Source organism: Pleurodeles waltl, chromosome 10, assembly GCF_031143425.1.
Source record: "Pleurodeles waltl isolate 20211129_DDA chromosome 10, aPleWal1.hap1.20221129, whole genome shotgun sequence".
Classification (NCBI taxonomy): Eukaryota; Metazoa; Chordata; class Amphibia; order Caudata; family Salamandridae; genus Pleurodeles; species Pleurodeles waltl.
Window position 1 is genome coordinate 33483403 of NC_090449.1, and position 14694 is coordinate 33498096.

The 14694-nt window shown below is 48.1% G+C and overlaps 1 protein-coding gene across 4 annotated transcripts in view; it reads left to right on the forward strand.

Moving 5' to 3' along the window:
• The first annotated feature begins 2442 nt into the window (after positions 1-2442).
• The window catches only part of SLC38A5 (solute carrier family 38 member 5), a 372114-nt gene continuing 359862 nt past the window's right edge, over positions 2443-14694 (forward strand). For all 4 annotated transcript variants that reach the window (XM_069209561.1, XM_069209560.1, XM_069209559.1 and 1 more), the window contains exon 1: positions 2443-2563. The gene's annotated coding sequence lies outside the window, so the exon portion shown is untranslated. The remainder of the gene's footprint in view (positions 2564-14694) is intronic.

A 14694-nucleotide genomic window follows, 5' to 3' on the forward strand; every position in this document is an offset into this window, starting at 1 on the left:
TGTGTGTTCATTCAGTCACGGGCGACACCGGCGTAGAGAGCCCTGATAAGCCCTGTCCTATCCTATTGAAGTGACTGAGGAAGGCAGAGGAAAGGGAATGAGAACAAAATGCCAGAGGAGCAGGTCAGATCTCTTGAGGTTTACTGGGGTGAAAAATGACTGGTGAATACCCTAACTCACAAATTTTAATGCAGAAAACACCAAAATGTACATGTTCTGCCCTATTTTAGCAGTGAAAATCTTGATATGGGTGTTACACATCGCACCCTTTATTGGGTGTAGTAAATATCAAACTCTCCTCAGAGGCACTTCAAGCGGGACCTTAGAATGTATGATGCTGAAAATACTAGATTCATATTTGGATTTTCAGACCAGCTTTATCTTAGCACTTGTTTTTTTTATTTTAATGTATGGAACGGATAATCTGATATTTGCCGAAGATAAGGAAAAGCTGAAGGGACAAGGATGAGAGATGGAAAAATGTGCATCATTTGCAAGACTGAAAAGGAACTGCCACACACTCCTTTGTGTGTACGTGCCATTCTGTCAGAGGAAACTGTGGTAAAAAAAAACCTCTTACATTGCGCCATTTACACAGCCCTTCTCAAACCCTTGACAATGCTGCAGATTGCTTCTTGTCCAGGGATTTTATTAGGGAAAATTTGGGGCTTTCCTTCCAGTGTCTTTATGCAGTTGCCAGTCCTGTAGGAAATATGTGATGCTGATGCTCTAAAGTGCTAGCGCTAGGATGAATGCTCTCCTGTGAACTGCCCATAAAGTTACAGACATGAAATATACCTCTAAACCTGCACCGTAAAGAACCGGATGTAGTATTATACCGCTGCGCCTTCAGGAACGCTCCCATTCACCCATACTACATCTTGTGAACCTTAATACCTGTTTTTCCATACTGCCATTATATTTCTAGGGATTACAACTGTGTATTTATTATTGGGTACCTTGGTGTCCCACTCATTGTCTATGTACAGGTTTCAGAGGTGGTTTTCTTCTCATATTATTATAAGCGTTATTATATTCCTTGTACATATATTCCCTTACTATGTATTTACATATCTATATATTTATTACTCTAATCCTACTGCACTAGAGAAAAATAAATAAAATCTATAAATAACATTCAAATTATAAATAAGGTAATTAAAGTAATAATAATAATAATGAACAAATAAATTAAATTAAAATAATGATTACAAATATGTATATATACAAATAAAACTATAAATAAATAAAAATAATATAAACTTACTCTTTTGTAAGCTTTACTTTATCTACCCATTCACCCTATGTCATGTCTCCATCAATCTATCCTCCATCCCCACTCTGATTGGGACTCATCCCAAACCCATTCTATTACTTTCATCTCTAAAATAACTCTGCCTAAGCTCTTCCCTCCTCTTCAACATCTAGCTCACCCCAAACCTCAGTTTACTACCATGATCTCCCAAACAACCCTACTAAATTATTCCCTATTTATCTCACCTTTGACTCATCCAAACCCCTTCCTGCTACTAAGATCTCCCTAACCCTTTCCAGAGACTCTTCCCTCCATCTCTCCTTTACTCATCCTAAGCCTCATCCTATTACTATAAACTCCCAATTAATAACTCTGGATTCTTCCCTCCTCTATCCCTCCATTACTCTAGTCAATCTAAGAAACTCACACACCCTCTGCTCAAATGAACTCATAATACTACTAAAACTACACTCATATTTCCCTAAACTAATCCACCCCTAATTCATCTTGGGTTCCGGAGTAGCGTGCTACTCGCCGAAAAGCGCTTCGACGCTTCGTCAGGGGTAGTCAGCGCTACTAAATACTATTACAATTACAATCACCTACATTCCAGTCTGCCCTCCTTTTCCAATATAGCGGCATGTGCCATAGATAAAAGCCGCCAGTGGGTGTCACTGTTGCACCAGAGTGTTCACGTCTGCTCGCATGTGCCTTTTGTGTCTCCTGCAAGACAGCTGCACTGCCACGCTTTAACCTGTAGGTATCGCCCCTGCCCCGCATGTCACTTTAGCAACGCGATCTTTGTACTACATTTAAACTTGAATGCAAGCCTCTCTGTTCATGCGTTTTAGGCGATTTTCATTTATTTATTTATTTATTAAGAAGATCCGAGAAAGGGTTCGTTTTCCTAGTCTATGAATACTATATTTTTGGGTGGTGATTAGACATCGTCGGTCTGCTCGCAGCTCCCATGTTGACTTGAGCTGTCTTTCCTCAAAAGTTCGGCGCTATATAAAGAAATGGTAAACTTGCGTGGGCCCCGTGTGCGTTAAACTGAGGGGAACTTTGCGGTGGGTGGCACACCGTGGCTTGCTCTGCAGACCCCTGGTGCCCCCGCCCAGGGCACACACCCACCACCCTCCCTGCAGCAGGGGTGTGATGTGGCCTCTGCGTGTGACGCGCCTGAAATCCGATCTCACTCCTCCACGAAACTTTCTCTCCTCGGCTGCCTCTAGCGCCTCCTGCCTCGCACCGCCTGGCTCCAGGCTCTTCCAGCCCCCACCGCCCCAGCCGACCCCCAGACTGCAGGTGAGCTGCGTCACCGAGCTGCTGGAGGGGTACTTTGTGGGTGCCCGCGTAGGGTGAAACGGGCTGTGGGAAGGGCTTGGCTTTGGGGCACTTTGTGGGCCCCGGGGACGGGTGCTGCGGTCTGTGGGGTGGACATGGCTTTGGGACACATTGTGGCTGCGGTCTGTGGGGTGGACATGGCTTTGGGACACTTTGTGGCTGCGGTCTGTGGGGTGGACATGGCTTTCGGACACTTTGTGGCTGCGGTCTGTGGGGTGGACATGGCTGTGGGACACTTTATGGACGCTACGGTCTGTGGGGTGGAGGTGGCTTTGGGGCACTCTGGGGCTGCTGTGTGTGGGGTGGAGATGGTTTGGAGCACTTTGTGGCTGCGGTGTGTGGGGTTGAGATGGCTTTGGGACACTTTGTGGTTGCCCGCGGACGGTCTGTGGGGTGGAGGTGTACGTGGCTTTGGGGGAGGGGGATAAAACGTTTATGCTCTGCATGGGTTGTGGCCGGGTACGTTTGTTTTGAGTTTGTGCGTGATTGTGACTATGCCTGTGTTGCAGGAGTGTGTTTGGGGGGAGCAAAGTTTCTGGTGGGCGTGCGTGTGCTGTGGAATGTGAGCCCGTTGTGTGCAGTGCCCCTGTGTGCACTTGTGTCGAGCGTGTGCATGTGTCGTGGGAGTCTTGTGGGGAATTTGTTGTGCGTGTGTTGCTGTGGCGATGCATTGTCAGTTAAGTGTGAGTTGCGGTTGTGGTGTGTGAGGTGACGAGTTGTGCTAATGTTTGTGACCTGTGCCTACGAAGTGGTGTTGCGTGCTGTGGACGATTGAAATGGTTTGGAAGTAGTTACTGTGTGTGTGGGACAGAGAGAGGGCTCTTTTAGGTGATTGTGTGTTTTGTAGACGTGTCTGTGGTGTGGTGTTTCGTGTGAGGCGTCGATGGCCTGGGCTGTGTCAGTGTGCTTGTAGCCTGTGCCTAAGAAGACGTGGTGTTGCATGCAAGTGCGTGTTATGTGTGGTAGAGGTGGCCTATGGGTAGTATTTGTGTGTGTGAACTGACTGTGTTTTGTAGACTTCTGTAAGTGTGAGGTGACGGCCAGAGTTGTGTCAGTCTGTTTTTGACCTGCGTTGTGTGTCTTAGAGATACTTTGCGGGTAGTATTTGTGTGTTTTGTATACTTATGTCTACGGTGTGGCGTTTCATGTAAATGAAAGGTGACAGCCAGAGTTGTGTAAGTGTGTTGTGAGCTGTTCATGTGTGTGGTGGAGATGATGTGGTAGAGATGGGTTGTGTCTTGCATTTTGTGTGTGCGATTTGCGTGAGATGACAGTGCTTCGTACGGATATCCGTGGCGGTCTTGTGTATGTGTGGTGACGTTGTCCTCGGAGTTGTGCAGTCGGTCGTGGGTAAATACGTCATGGAGTCTATGTGTAGCTGGAGATGAGTTCGACACCCTCCCCAGAAGAGTGTGCCCAGATACATGACAAACAGTACAAGTTGGGATATAGTGTGCGCGGCTGACATTTTTGGAAGTTTGAATGAATAATAAATCGCGTTAGAAGTGACGGGATGTGGGCCGATGGAGCAGGAAGCGCGGGGCGGGGCCGTGGGTTGAACTTGGTCGATGTTCCCCTGCAGTGTCAAGTTTCTTCTGGAGCCTTGAGGGGTGGGAGGGCTCGGGGAGTGGGGGCTCCTCTGCACGTGCGAGCCCGCACCCCCACAACGAGGATGCGGCGCTTCTCTCTCCCACCACGTGCTCTTTGTTTCAAGCCGCACCGCCTCCCTGAAGAGTAAGGGGAGGCTTGTTTGCTCCAGAGGTCAATGTGCCTGTTTAAGACATCTGTGTGTTGAATCTGTAGCTCATGAGGTCAGTGTGCCTGCTCCTGATGCCTGTGTGTTGAATATGTAGCTCACGAGGTCAGTGTGCCTGTTTAAGACATGTGTGTTGAATATGTAGCTCATGAGGTCAGTGTGCCTGCTGCTGACATCTGTGTGTTGAATATGTAGCTCACGAGGTCAGTGTGCCTGTTTAAGACATGTGTGTTGAATATGTAGCTCATGAGGTCAGTGTGCCTGCTGCTGACATCTGTGTGTTGAATATGTAGCTCATAAGGCCAGTGTGCCTGCTGCTGGCATCTGTGCGTTCAGTATGTAGCTCTGGAGGTCAGTGTGCCTGCTGCAGACATCTGCGTGTTCAATATGTAGATCCTGCTGCTGACATATGTGTTGAATCTGTAGCTCCGGAGGTCAGTGTGCCTGCTTAAGACATCTGTGTGTTCAGTATGTAGATCCGGAGGTCAGTGTGCCTGCTGATATCTGTGTGTTCAATGTGTAGCTCCAGAGGTCAGTGTGCCTGCTGCTGACATCTGTGTGTTCAATTTGTAGCTCCAGAAGTGAATGTGCTTGCTTAAGACATCTGTGTGTTCGGTATGTAGCTCCTACTGCTGACATCTGTATTCAATATGTAGCTCCGGAGGTCAGTGTGCCTGCTTAAGACATCTGTGTGTTGAATCTGTAGCTCCGGAGGTCAATGTGCCTGCTTAAAACATCTGTGTGTTCAATATGTAGCTCCTGCTGCTGACATCAATATGTAGCTCCGGATGTCAGTGTGCCTGCTGCTGACATCTGTGTGTTCAATATGTAGCTACGGAGGTCAGTGTGCCTGCTGCTGACATCTGTGTGCTAAATATGTAGCTCCAGATATAAGTGTGCCTGCTCCTGACGTCTGTGTGTTCAATATGTAGCTCCAGAGGTCAATGTGCCTGCTCCTGATGCCTGTGTGTTCAATATGTAGCTCCGGAGGTCGGTGTGCCTGCTGCTGGCATCTCTGTGTTGAATAGGACTGTATGGGATGTTAAGTCTGGGGTTTAATGTTGGGAGAGGATGTGGAGTTAGGGCCAGAGCTGCCGACTTTGGAGCTGGTGAACCAGGCTGGGGTCGCGGCGTCGGCTCAACATCCTGTGATTCTGGGCAAATCACTTAATCTCCCCTTGCTACCGAAAATGAATGTGTCCTTGTGTAAAGTAACCAGTGCTCATGTAAAGCGCTCCAATACCTTCGGGTCGAGTTGGCACTATGTAAAACCGCCCACATTTTTTTTTTTTAAAGTGTCTCTAGCAAGCGCAAATCTAAAAAAAAAAGAAACAAAAGTTAATAAGAATGAGCCGTAATAATAGACGGCCCATAAGCCAGCTGCAGGGATCTGTGTGTAACCTAAGTTTCACGGGTGAAAGTCTCATTTTGGTAGCACAAAGGGTTAATGTAAACGCATTATCAAGGGTAGTAAGCGCTATATGAATGTGCCTACTGCCCAAGCTGGCTTTTACTGTGGTAATTAAATGGCTGCTATCTTTTGTTTGTGTTGTGTCTAGTGAGAGCGCACACAAATCCTACATCCATGCCTTAAGTGGGATGAAAAAGGTGGGATTCTCTAAAAGATGCGTGACCACAGGAGTGGACTCCTTTCCAAGGGGTTCGGCCTATTAATTAAGGGGGAAGCTTACACCATACAAACTAAAATCTTGTGCTTCCCATAGCGTGCCACCAGGCCAGTATCTGGGTGCCCTTCTAGGAGTTTGCTGTTATTGCACCCAGACATGTCACACCAACAGCCAACACATCTACACCTAAGAAAAGCCAGCTCGGTCATCACCACGGGCACATATGCAACTAATGCTCTGTAGATAGACCAAGAATTGAATGTGCAAGTAGTCTGCACACCTCTGTGACCCGCTGACAGCACAGCGAGAAACTCACATTGCTGTCTGACCGCAATTCCATAGTTTTCATTCAAGCACCATTATAGACACCCACCCACAATCAGCACTATAGAGTTATACTATAGAGTAATCTCAAGTAACTATAACTCGTGCCCTAAGGTAATTATAACTCATGACACCGTTTTTTTTTCAAAAATGTTACTGCAAATATTATATTGATATTATCAATGATGTTATCAAAGATGTCATGAGTGCCGTAATCTGTGGTGGTTTAGCAGTGAATGGCAAGGGTGCCGCTTATAATTACCTAAGCGCACAAATTATAGTTACTGAACATAACTCAAACTATAACAGGTGAATTTCCATGGTTTTGTCCGTTTAAAATGTGAGCCTAACTATATCGTCCCTGTAACCTTTGGGTTTTAGTGAATTGTTATGTTTTTAAATTCTATTTCCTTGCAATAACGTCGCTGTAACCTTTGTTTTTCCAGTCAATTTATATGTTTTTTTTTAAGGTAAAATAATTTTCATTACTATACATTAATACAACTACCACCACGCACAGACTTCGCTTAACCACCCAACCCCACGCTGCGCACAACCTTTGGCTGCAGGTCTGCGTGGCCTTCTATTCCCTGGCCGATGTCAGGCCTAGGGACCCCATCCCCCAGGCCCTGGGGTTAATATATTTATTTCTTTGGGTGAGGGGGGCTGCGTGGTCCCCATTCCCGATCTCTGCCCCAGGGACCCCATTCCCCGTTGTCCAGCCTTCTAAATTTTTTGGGAGGAGGGCCCCCGACAGATTTCGGCCCCATGGACCCCATACCTCAGGGACCGCCTCCCCAGGACGATCTGGGCCACGTAGACCCCATCCCCTGGGGACCAGCCTAAACATTTTATTTTTGGGGGCCTCCCAGGCCAGTCTCAGCACGAGGTCCCCATCCCCCAAGACCCAGCCATGTCATCTGAGAGCAAATTGGTTGGGGACTGTGGGGGAAGCCTGAAGGTCCCTGGGGTCCCAGCTGGCTCCCCGCCTCCTGCGGGAGCCAGTATCGCTGTCACAGAGAGGGAGCTGCTAAAGATGCTGCTCCCTCTCTGTGGGAGCAATTGTTTCCTCTGTTTCCCTGCCTGCATGCTCCCCCTATTCAAAATTTCAATGCCCCCGGGACCAGGCCCACCCAAGGGCTGCATTTAAACAAGTGCACGAGCCCGCTCTTGTTTTTTTCTTAATATTTTCACAGCAACACAGTGAATTTTCAGCAACGCGGCAAACTTGGGGTTACATTTTTTTTAAAGTGTTTTTTTTGCTCTGGCGGTATGTCCCTCTGGAACCCTAGCACCAGAGCTAAGGGGCTAGGTTGTCCCTACCCTGGCCCCTTTTCTGTTTTCGGGGTCTTGGCTGAAAGCTGAAGCTTAGTCCCAAGATGACTGCCAACACTTCCTGGTCGAAGTGTTGGCAGCCAATTAGAGGTGTGCATTTCCCTTTTTGAGCTCGTTATTAGTCGCAAAGTAATCCGGGGGGATCTGCAGCCCTAGATATTCAAATTTATTTTCCCTTTAATTTTCCTAAACTACTGAACAGATTTACACCAAATAACAAAAAGCGCAATCTGCGTACCAAAAGGTAGCCTTGTGCCAAATTCCGTCCAGTGGTTTGGCCTGTAGTCGTGTTCAAAAGTCCTCTGAGAATTAACATGGAAAATGCAAGTTTTGTGACCTTTTTGTTGGCCCTCATCACCCCCAAAGCTCTCTATGCACAACAAGAATCACCGGGGCACTTTTTGTGGAAAATTTAGTGAAGATTTGACAAACGGTGACAAAAATATATGCAAGTCAGAAAAAACACCTTTTCTGAGGAAACAAAGTCCTCACTATAACTACCTACTGCTGACCCCGGTAGGTAATACCTGTGTGTGTGTGTGTGTGTGTGTGTGTTTTGCTCTCTCAAAGTTTTCCTAACTTTCCATTCCTTCTTCTTTCTACTTTTTCTCTTTTTTTTCCACTCTGGATCAATCTTTATATTTAAAAATTAAGTCCTGATCCCTAAAATGAGTGCTGGTGCTTACCATGTGCAGTCACTGGCACAAATTAATCTCAGGCTAACTGGTCACCTTTTAGCAGTTCATTGCTGTAACTGATGGAAGTGAAGGTTTCCCCAGATAGTGTAATTATTCCACCTTGTTATATGGGGGGGAGGGTCTGCAGCAGAAAACAAAAACCCTACATAATTACAAGTATTTCCATGTGGAAAGGATAATTCGCCCCCGAAGACAATGTTTTGTTTCACTATTAATGCAACTTCGTGCTTACATCATGAATGCTGTTTTTGAGGTGCAGCTACTTTAAAAGGGCAACTAGATTTTAGAAGAACCGAACATATTCCACCTCATCGTGAGGTCAGAGTTCACGACAAAGGGCTTCCTAGTGAGACTCACACATTATAAATATGGGTGCTCCACACTGCTATGCAAAGCTGCTCCTTAAAGGGAGCATTGGCTTCCAGAGCCCTTAAATTGCGAACTCGGGTGTAACCAAACATGGAGAGGAGTTTTAGAACATGGCTGGCGAGCAAGTATTCAAATGATGCCCTCCTTTGGTTGTGACAAGTGTGAGCACGTCGGCTTCCTTTCTGCTGAGTGTGACGCTGTGTATTTTTATGATGGGAGGTGGAAAGGACAGTGTAATAAAATGGTGTGTCCGCGTTTTTATGCCAAATCTAATTAGTAATTGTTGGCAAATAACTTTTTGCGTAGGATCTGATGAATCTGTACAGGTGTGGTTGGAGTATGTTACGGAACACATGCACTGGTAGCACTGGAATCGATGTTGTATCTTTGTTTTAATATGTCCAAATACACAATAATGCCACAAAATGTGTTTCATGATTGTCCTTTAGTCACATAATTTGCATAATAATATCCCTTTCCATGCCACACAATTTGTCTTTACGTGCTGCATAATTTAGTCACCCCTGCTGTGCACTTTGGACCTTCTTCACCACTTAATTGTGTACAAAAATCCCTAGAGTGCATGGCGACCAGCTTTCAGTGAGCACTTCTGTGAAACTCTGTGGCGCAGTGTTACCTCCTTGTGTTACCATTGAACCGTGTCACACAGCCCGATGGCAGAACGTTCTGCATAATGGTAAAGATGCAATCCTGATGTATGTTTACCGTGGGTGCTGTATGAGCGGTGCATGCTAGCCACAAGCCCTCGGAGACTCCGACACGCATTAAAACGCCCAAAATCCACATTGGAAATGTGAGCTTTAGCACCATATGAGCAAACAATGTTGATCTACACGGTGCAGGGCAGAACTTGTAGTAGACGCCACCTGCTTCATTCACATCTGCTTTAAAGTGACTCAGTTTGTAGTTTCCTCTGGGGTGAAGAGTCGTCATGCGGCCTTGAGGGGCGCTATTTATGGAACCATATGGCCCTTCCTATGGGGTTCCTCAGAGATGCTTTGACGCCACACTGCAGGGCTACTGCCCAGGGGTTCTGTTTTGCAGGCAACATAGCGCAAGCTTCCGGAGGGTAGACTCTAAGTACAGATGGAAGCCGGTGACCCTATTCTAGTCCCACCGCAAATTGTGTGTGTTTTTAATTTACAGTATTTTAAAGCAGAATTTGAGCCATGAAGGGCTGTTTGACGCTCTGCGTATCACAGACAAACTCATCACGGGGAGGGAGCATACTTTGCACAATTCATAACACTGACGATGATGGAGAAGGGAATGAGGCCTAGCGGGGAATCCTACAAAGGAATGAATGTGTGTGGCACAGGTGATGTGATGCGAGGTGGAAGCTAACATCACCTGTAGAAGTGTTAGACCACGCCCCTTTCCCTCAGGCCAGGCTCCCTATCAAGAAGTCCCTTTCAGCTCAAGAACAGCGCTTTTAGTTGGACGCCAGTACCTGGTGGTGAGTGCCCTCCTCACCAGGGCTTGTGGTTGGTTATGAGGGTCTGGTGGTGAGTGCCCTCCTCACCAGGGCTTGTGGTTGGTTATGAGGGTCTGGTGGTGAGTGCCCTCCTCTCCAGGGCTTGTGGTTGGTTATGAGGGTCTGGTGATGAGTGCCACCCTCTTCAGGGCTTGTGGTTGGTTATGAGGGTCTGGTGATGAGTGCCCTCCTCTTCAGGGCTTGTGGTTGGTTATGACGGTCTGGTGATGAGTGCCACCCTCTCAGGGCTTGTGGTTGGTTATGAGGGTCTGGTGATGAGTGCCCTCCTCTTCAGGGCTTGTGGTTGGTTATGACGGTCTGGTGATGAGTGCCACCCTCTTCAGGGCTTGTGGTTGGTTATGAGGGTCTGGTGATGAGTGCCACCCTCTTCAGGGCTTGTGGTTGGTTATGAGGGTCTGGTGATGAGTGCCCTCCTCTTCAGGGCTTGTGGTTGGTTATGACGGTCTGGTGATGAGTGCCCTTCTCTTCAGGGCTTGTGGTTGGTTATGAGGGTCTGGTGATGAGTGCCACCCTCTTCAGGGCTTGTGGTTGGTTATGAGGGTCTGGTGATGAGTGCCCTCCTCTTCAGGGCTTGTGGTTGGTTATGACGGTCTGGTGATGAGTGCCCTTCTCTTCAGGGCTTGTGGTTGGTTATGAGGGTCTGGTGATGAGTGCCACCCTCTTCAGGGCTTGTGGTTGGTTATGAGGGTCTGGTGATGAGTGCCCTCCTCTTCAGGGCTTGTGGTTGGTTATGACGGTCTGGTGATGAGTGCCCTTCTCTTCAGGGCTTGTGGTTGGTTATGAGGCTGCTCTTTGTTGTAAGCCCCATGTTTGGTTATGAGGGCGCTCTTTTTTGGAAGCACTATGTGTGGTTAAGAGGGCGCACTTAGCTGGAAGCCCCCATGTTTGGTTATGAGGGCGCTCTTTGTTGGAAGCACTATGTGTGGTTAAGAGGGCGCTCTTAGCTGGAAGCCCCCATGTTTGGTTATGAGAGCGCTCTTAGAGGGCGCTCTTAGCTGGAAGCCCCCATGTTTGGTTATGAGAGCGCTCTTAGAGGGCGCTCTTGGCTGAAAGCCCCCTTGTTTGATTATGAGGGCGCTCTTACTTGGAAGCCCTCATGTTTGGTTATGAGGGCGCTCTTAGAGGGCGCTCTTAGCTGGAAGCCCCCATGTTTGGTTATGAGAGCGCTCTTAGAGGGCGCTCTTGGCTGGAAGCCCCCTTGTTTGATTATGAGGGCGCTCTTACTTGGAAGCCCTCATGTTTGGTTATGAGGGCGCTCTTAGCTGGAAGCCCCCATGCTTGGTTATGTAGGGCGCTCTTAGTTGGAAGCCCCCATGTTTGGTTATATGGGAGCTCTTAATTGGAAGCACCCATGTTTGATTATGAGGGCGCTCTTAGTTGGAAGCCTCATGTTTGGTTATGAGGGCGCTCTTACTTGGAAGCCCCCATGTTTGGTTATATGGGGCGCTCTTAGTTGGAAGCCCCCATGTATGGTTATGAGGCCACTCTTAGCTGGAAGCCCCCATGTTTGGTTATAAGGTGTGCTCTTAGCTGGAAGCCCCCATGTTTGTTTATGAGGGTGCTCTTACTTGGAAGCCCCCATGTTTGGTTATATGGTGCGCTCTTAGTTGGAAGCCCCCATGTTTGCTTATGAGGCCACTCTTAGCTGGAAGCCCCCATCTTTGGTAATATGGGGCGCTCTTAGTTGGAAGCCCCCATGTTTGATTATGAGGGCGCTCTTAGTTAGAAGCCCCCATGTTTGGTTATGAGAGCGCTCTTAGAGGGCGCGCTTAGCTGGAAGCCCCCATGTTTGGTTATGAGAGTGCTCTTAGAGGGCGCTCTTAGCTGGAAGCCCCCATGTTTGATTATGAGGGCGCTCTTACTTGGAATCCCTCATGTTTGGTTATGAGGGCGCTCTTAGCTGGAAGCCCCCATGCTTGGTTATGTGGGGCGCTCTTAGTTGGAAGCCCCCATGTTTGGTTATATGGGGGCTCCTAATTGGAAGCCCCCATGTTTGATTATGAGGGCGCTCTTAGTTGGAAGCCTCATGTTTGGTTATGAGGGCGCTCTTAGCTGGAAGCCCCCATGTTTGGTTATATGGGGCGCTCTTAGCTGGAAGCCCCCAAGTTTGTTTATGAGGGCGCTCTTAGTTGGAAGCCTCATGTTTGGTTATGAGGGCGCTCTTACTTGGAAGCCCCCATGTTTGGTTATGACGGCATTTTTACTTGGAAGTCCCCATGTTTGGTTATGAGAGCGCTCTTAGAGGGCGCGCTTAGCTGGAAGCCCCCATGTTTGGTTATGAGAGCGCTCTTAGAGGGCGCTCTTAGCTGGAAGCCCCCATGTTTGATTATGAGGGCGCTCTTACTTGGAATCCCTCATGTTTGGTTATGAGGGCGCTCTTAGCTGGAAGCCCCCATGCTTGGTTATGTGGGGCGCTCTTAGTTGGAAGCCCCCATGTTTGGTTATATGGGGGCTCCTAATTGGAAGCCCCCATGTTTGATTATGAGGGCGCTCTTAGTTGGAAGCCTCATGTTTGGTTATGAGGGCGCTCTTACTTGGAAGCCCCCATGTTTGGTTATATGGGGCGCTCTTAGTTGGAAGCCCCCATGTATGGTTATGAGGCCACTCTTAGCTGGAAGCCCCCATGTTTGGTTATAAGGTGCGCTCTTAGCTGGAAGCCCCCATGTTTGTTTATGAGGGTGCTCTTACTTGGAAGCCCCCATGTTTGGTTATATGGTGCGCTCTTAGTTGGAAGCCCCCATTTTTGGTTATGAGGCCACTCTTAGCTGGAAGCCCCCATCTTTGGTAATATGGGGCGCTCTTAGTTGGAAGCCCCCATGTTTGATTATGAGGGCGCTCTTAGTTAGAAGCCCCCATGTTTGGTTATGGGGGCGCGCTCTTAGCTACAAGCCCCCATGTTTGGTTATAAGGGCGCTCTTACTTGGAAGCCCCCATGTTTGGTTATGATGGCATTTTTACTTGGAAGTCCCCATATTTGGTTATGAGGGCGCTCCTACTTAGAAGCATCATGTTTGGTTATATGGGGGGCTCTTAGTTGGAAGCCCCCATGCTTGGTTATAAGGGCATTTTTAGCTGCAAGCCCCAATGTTTGGTTATGAGGGCGCTCTAAGTTGGAAGCCTCATGTTTGGTTATGAGGGCGCTTTTAGTTGGTGTTAGAAAAGTTGGCAACCCCCATGTTTGATTATGAGAGTGCTCTTAGTTGGAAGCCCCATGTTTCGGTATGAGGGCGCTCTTAGCTGGAAGCCCCCATGCTTGGTTATGACGGCATTTTTACTTTGAAGTCCCCATGTTTGGTTATGAGGGGGCTCTTACTTAGAAGCATCATGTTTGGTTATATGGGGTGCTCTTAGCTGGAAGCCCCCATGCTTGGTTATAAGGGCATTCTTAGCTGCAAGCCCCCATGTTTGGTTATGAGGGCGCTCTAAGTTGGAAGCCTCATGTTTGGTTATGAGGGCGCTCTTAGTTGGAAACCCCCATGTTTGGTTATGAGGGCGCTCTTAGTTGGAAGCCCCCATGTTTCGGTATGAGGGTGCTCTTAGCTGGAAGCCCCCATGTTTGGTTATGAGGGCACTCTTAGTTGGAATCCCCATGTCTGGTTATGAGGGTGCTCGTAGCAGGAAGCCCCCATGTTTGGTTATGAGGGCGCTCTTAGCTGGAAGCCCCCATGTTTGGTTATGAGGGTGCTCTTAGCTGGAAGCCCCCATGCTTGGTTATGAGGGCACTTTTAGTTGTAAGCCCCCATGTTTGGTTATGAGGCCGCTCTTAGTAGGAAGCCCCCATGTTTGGTTATGAGGGCGCTCTTAGAGGGCGCTCTTAGCTGTAAGCCCACATGTTTGGTTATGGGAGCGCTCTTAGTTGGAAGCCCCCATATTTGGTTATGAGGGCGCTCTTACTTGGAAGCCCCCATGTTTGGTTATATGGGGGGCTCTTAGTTGGAAGCCCCTATGTTTGGTTATATGGGGGGCTCTTAGTTGGAAGCCCCCATGTTTGTTAATGAGGCCGCTCTTAGTTGGAAGCCCCATGTCTGGTTATGAGGGTGCTGTTAGCTGGAAACCCCCATGTTTGGTTATATGGGGGGCCCTTAGTTGGAATCCCCCATGTTTGGTTATGAGGGCGCTATTAGCTGGAAGCCCCCATGTTTGGTTATGAAGTCACTCTTAGTTGGAATCCCCATGTCTGGTTATGAGGGCGCTCTTAGCAGGAAGCCCCCATGTTTGGTTATGAGGGCGCTCTTAGATGGAAGCCCCCATGTTTGGTTATGAGGGTGCTCTTAGCTGGAAGCCCCCATGCTTGGTTATGAGGGCAATTTTAGTTGTAAGCCCCCATGTTTGGTTATGAGGCCGCTCTTAGTAGGAAGCCCCCATGTTTGGTTATGAGGGCGCTCTTAGAGGGCGCTCTTAGCTGTAAGCCCACATGTTTGGTTATGAGAGCGCTCTTAGTTGGAAGCCCCCATATTTGGTAATGA